Consider the following 5,918-nt stretch of genomic DNA (forward strand, 5'->3'; position numbering starts at 1 on the left):
CAGTGTAAGATATGCAGATGTTATAATGAAAAAGACAAATATAAACAAAACAACTTTATTTGTTCTTTACACCAGACATGTATAAAATAAATACAATATATTTTTGTTACAGAAAGATAGAGAAACTTAGCTTTGGCATGTTAAAACTTTAAACATAAATATCAAAATAATTTAGGTGCAAAAAAAAAAAAATTGTAAAATTAGTGCAACTGTAAATACCTCGGCCATAGAGACATCTCCAACCATGTGTAAGTGTCATATCCCCAGTTACACATTGACGTGATGAACTATGAAAGTAAACCAACATACAATATACATTTTCAAAACTGCAATTACATCTGACAGGTAAATTAAAATAAAATATATTAGGAGGTAGGTTCGGAACATATAAGTCACAATACAAAATTATGATCAGTGTTTCATTGAAACAAAAAACCTAAAAGACCCTTTTAATTCTTAATATCTAGGTGGCCAGACTTTTTCCAGCACTGAATTATAATATCTGGATCCATTACAGTGGAGCTTTACGAGCTTTACGACTTGAAAATAAATCGATAATACTTGAGAAATCGCAATTTCTGGCCAAGCTAGCCTCTATTGATAGCAGACCTAAATCATTTAAACGATTCTGAGTCATTGTTGATCTTAAAACATCTTTTATTATTGAGAGACAACTGAAAGAGCGTTCAGCTTGAGCCACTGTTACGGGTATGGTGCAGAACAACCTTAAGGCAACAACAATATTCGGAAACAGGCGTTCAAGCTTCTGGTGCTTCAATTTGTTTAGGAGTTTGATAGGTGAAAGAGATTCTTCTCCTAAATTTGAATTGTATATTGATTTAAGGTGTATTAGCTCATCACAAATAGTTTGGCTAACATCATCTTCGTATCTTTTTGGAAGCTGGTTTGCCTTTTCTCTAACTTCTTCATCCTCTACCTCAGGAAAGAGCCATAAAATACTGAATAAAGAATTTATGGCTTTTGCTGTATCAAATCTTGTTGTCATATTGCCTATGACGCTGTCCAAAAGAATGTGAAATACTTTGCACTTGAACATCTCTTCTGGGGTTGAATTAGAGAAAGATTCTTCAGTTGATGATTCATCAAAAAATCTTTTCCTTTTTCTTTGACGTCTTTGCTGAAAAGATCTAAACTCAGTTGGTATATTTAAATTTTCAGCAACCAGTCTGGATTCATTTAAGAGAGCTTGCCAATTATTTCTAATTGCTTTTAATTCATCTACCAGACTGGAAAGATTTTCAACTTCTTTATCAATTGTGGTATTTCGTGCTTGCAAAACTGTGCTTCTGTAATTTATAGCTGTAAGGACTTTTAGCCAAATAGATGCCATCAAAACACAATCAAAAGAATCCAAATATATGCTTACAGAATCAAGATCTGTTCGAATTTCTGATGTTAGGTTAAGTTCCAACACTGACTCAATTGCCTTTTGGATCCCAGGAAGTCTTTCAGCAAAGGGTTTGACACTCTCTACCCTTGCAGACCAACGTGTATTTGACATGGAGTGGAGTGAAACACCGATGTTTGCTTTCAAAATTTCCCACCTCTGAGGACTGCCACTGAATATATTATACAGCTTTTGTACAATGCCAAAAAATGTCACAACCTCAGGACAACATTCTGCTGCATGGACACCACACAGATTTAAACTGTGACAGGCACAAGGAGAAAAAATAGCCAGAGAATTTACTTGTAAAATTCGAGCTTGGACACCTTTGTATGCTCCACTCATGTTAGAACCATTGTCATAGCCTTGTCCACGACAATCATTTATTGGAATATTACGTTTTTGAAGCGTTTCCAGAATTAAATCTGCAATAGCTTCCCCTGTTTTTTTATTGCAGTTGACAAATTCCAAAAATCGTTCTAAAACTTGATATTCATTGTTTACGACAAGAACATAACGCAAAATGAAGGTAGTTTGTTCCATGTGTGCTGAGTCTGGTGTTGCATCTACAATAATAGAAAAATACTTTGCATTTTCTCTCTCCTTTAAAATGCAGTTAAACACATATTCGGCACAACATGATATGAATTCATTTTGAATTTCTGCTGACAAGTAATGTACTTGTAATCTTTTTTTCTCCATTTGTGCCTGTTTTACTTTTTTCAAATGCTCTGCAAGCAAAGGGTCGTAGTGGCTTACAACTTCTAACATTCCTAGAAAATTGCCATTTCTTGGATGTCCAATTAGGTTGCTTGATCCTCTAAAAGCCAGTCCACGTTCTGCAAGAAACAGAACTACATCCAGAAATCTTCGCAATAAGGCTTTCCAAACCTCGGTTTCATTCTGGATTTTGTGCCATAATAAACTATCAACTGTCATGTTTTTTTCAAGATTGGTTTGCAAATCTCGCCAGTCTACATAACATGTACGATGGTTATTACTATTTTCATGGTCAGGTATTTTATTGTACAGTTTTTTATAACCTTTCGAAGGTCCCCAACCGATTTCTGTTGTCAAAACTGAACTATGTGTTACTGGGAGCTTGCTGAATAAAAAACAGGGAAAGCAGAACAAAGCTTGCTTACTCTTACTCCAAACTAACCAGTCGCGAGGATATTTTTCTTTGTTTAGTAAGTGAAAATTTAATATATAAAAAGGAAATTGGCTGCCATGTTTATCAGGTGGGAAAAGGGTTGGGTGTGGTTCTGGTCCCTGTCGTACGGCATCTTCTATTTGGGCCACTGAGAAACCTGGTTGCAGAAGGCCTATATCACATTTCAATAGCTGCCTGTTGCTATCTAATTCGATATCAGATGCCCCCTCTGAGTAAGCTGTGGAGCAAACCTCAGTAACATCACCTTTACGTGCAGAAGTTAAGTGTGCAGAACTTGTATGTGGTTCTGAAATCAGTGTAGTGTCTGTGCCAGAAGCACATGTTAGCATACTACTTGAACCACTAACATCATCATCATCATCATCATCAAGAACAATAACAGTTAGATTTTCATTAACTTCATCAATTCCACTTGTTATTGTTGAAGATCCAGCCACCTCCTTCTGACCTTCATGCTCAGACAAATGAGAGGAAACAGTAAATCCTACACTTTCAAGAGTTCTCCGACCTTCACTGGTCCTTTTGTCTTTTGCTTTTTTTTCTTTACGTTTCTGGGCGCCAGATTTATGATGATACAAATCCATGGCGAAGCTTCCCCTAAGATGAATATATATAAATATATATATTAGGGGTATGTAGGAGGAATTGCTGCTTAGTTTCTGTCTGCCTCATCAAGACTTGGACGTACCTTGGTAGCTACATGGAAGCTAAATGGCGTCTTAACTAATTGCAGTATACACATGATAATGGAAGAAGCAGTCATGGGTTTGGATTAGATCTCTAAGTATACCTCTAAGCAACGCAAATACCTTATCGTTTATAATAAAACAGCTTACCTTGTTTGTGGTTGAGATCAAGTTGCTCCAGGCTTCACCGTTTCCCCCTGAGGTCACCGAGCTGTGCTCTTCCTTGTAGTGGTGGATGTCAATTCTACCCGGACAAAAGAATTTGCATTTTTGGCATATTTAAGCACATACATACACAAAGACACAGTTGCGCCTTATTCATCTGCGTGCTGTATCTTGTGTGTATAAAGGTCTGTGCATGCTCTATCCTACCTGTTATTACAGCTTCCGCAGTCTGCTGCTGGTTTCTTGTCCGGTCACTGCAATGTTGCGGTCTGTTTGGAAAATGTATTGGTACATGAAATATGGAAAAGCAGAGCAATAACTGAACACAGTACATAACACAGATCACGGAGTATATGGGGGCACTTATGTGTGACATAAAATGAACCGGGAACATTACTGTGGCATAATAGGAAATGTGGCACTTGCGTGTCATAAAATGAGCTGGCGGCATTACTGTGGCATAATATGAACTGGGGGCACTTCTGTGTATCAGAATATGAATTGGGGGCATTTTGTAAACATAATGTGGATGTCCTCCTACAGTCTGCATATAACCATTTTATCATCATCATTTATTTATATAGCGCCAGACCCCCCCACATTGCAAAATGTTGTATTAGATCCCCAAACATCCTATCTCCAGCCGACAAACACAGAATTACAATACAGGCCAATCTTTAGTATGTGCTAAATCAGTGTACTGCCTTTCTTGTGCGAAATCTCTTACGATACTGGATGAGACTGGGATCTCTAGTGACTCTTTGCAAATATTATTCTACATCTTATATATTTTGCAAAAATAATAATAATCATCACACTAATTACTACCACAACTAATAATATCATGTTATTTTGTTAACAATATGTTATCTAACAGTACAGACACACCAACTGCCCATTATTTCATGTGGCATTAAGCAAAAGTCCAATGCTGCCAAAAAGAGGCACCCTGTCCTAATATATACAATTTATAGCAATATTGTGGCGATAAAGAGGATTTCAGGTTTCTCTTAACGTCCCTTGATCAAATATCAGCTGATGATGAAAGTGTTTTAGTTTACTAGAAGTAGGTAACCTGTGGCGATCCAGCAGTTGTGGAACTACAAGTCCCAGGATGCCAGGACTTGCAGATCTATTACAACTAGAGGGGCAGAGGTTTGTAAGCTTCTGTTATTTAGACCCTCTCCACTCTATCTGTTTAATGAATTTTCCTTTCTGAAAATTGACACTGACAATAAGGGGACTATATAATACTGTTTATTCAATATGAACTTCTTCTGCTCGTGTTGGGGTTGGAATCTCATTAGCCGGGTGGGCACTTAAAGGACAGTAAATCAATGTCAGAGAAACAGAGCAACCCGTGTAAAGAAATAAACACAAAGGGTAACAGTAAAAATAGAGAGGTCGGTCGGGCCATTGTTTAAACATCTAAGGATGTTAGCCTGAGGGTGATATCGATGCCAGCCTTCTCACTCTCTATAAGTGTCACTCTTTCTCTTTATACAACTCTCGTTGTGTGTGTGCAGGTAAAGCCCTCAAGCACTTATCTCTTTGTGTTGCTTTGTCCCGGCAGTGAAAGGGTGCTGTCTGTGGAATGTGGATTGGACATAGTATGAAGGATGACCCCACAGCTCTGGACAATAAGTTTGTTAACCGTATTGTACTTACAAACAACGTTCCCTGCTGCCTGCAGCCTGCACTGAAGACAGCCCTATGACTACCGGCGTGGTCACAGGCTGTAAACAAGTAGTCCCACAAAGTCACGCGAGAGCACAGCTAGGCACTCTCGCGTGACATCACCGCATTGGCTGATTGGATTGGGCGCCGCGGAAGGCACAACTACTGCGGCGCAGCCCCGGACCTGAAAACCCCCTACCCTCACTCACCTCACTCACACCGTTTTTCATTTGTTTGAGGGACATATAGCATCTCACTTTTCAAACATATATCTAACAATATACCACATATGAAATAGTTAAGAGTGCACCAAGGTAAGCCTCACATTTGGAACTGTATTGTACTGGTGGATTAGGGAGATCCACCTACCTAACATAGGACACTCACTTACAGGTAGCGCAGTCCCCTCAAAAGATACTATAAGACAATAATTATATATGTATTGTACGTATCCTGCAGTGTATTATGTCTGCCTGAATACAGCAAGTGTCGTACACCTGTATTCAACAAAAGACGTTTCTTCAGATCTGCTTGCATTGGACTACTGACCTGTGTGTGCCCGAATTACGTGTGTTTTTAAAAATAAGGCCCTGTAATTTTATTGATTACCATGCAGGATTTTAAAATGTACTAGACCAGAACCAAGGACTTTTAAAATTCAGTAAAATATCATGAACGTCTTTCATGAACAGAGATTCCTCTGCTGTCATGAAATGCATAAATAGGCAAACTTTACTTACATATTGTGACAAATGACAAATTGTACTGCATGTGAAGTTCATAAGGGCAAAAAGAAGAGTTCTAGCTA

At 38.2% G+C, this 5,918-nt stretch overlaps 1 long non-coding RNA gene across 1 annotated transcript; it reads right to left on the bottom strand.

The window, feature by feature from the left end:
* Positions 1-1,124: 1,124 nt before the first annotated feature.
* LOC142140334 (uncharacterized) lies at positions 1,125-5,143 on the bottom strand. Its single transcript, XR_012688415.1, has 4 exons — positions 5,102-5,143; positions 3,641-3,702; positions 3,419-3,512; positions 1,125-3,179 (listed from the first exon to the last, which is right to left on the bottom strand). It is a non-coding gene; the product is annotated as an uncharacterized LOC142140334 (long non-coding RNA).
* Between the last annotated feature and the right edge of the window lie 775 nt (positions 5,144-5,918).

This window comes from Mixophyes fleayi, chromosome 2, assembly GCF_038048845.1.
Source record: "Mixophyes fleayi isolate aMixFle1 chromosome 2, aMixFle1.hap1, whole genome shotgun sequence".
Taxonomy (NCBI): domain Eukaryota; kingdom Metazoa; phylum Chordata; class Amphibia; order Anura; family Limnodynastidae; genus Mixophyes; species Mixophyes fleayi.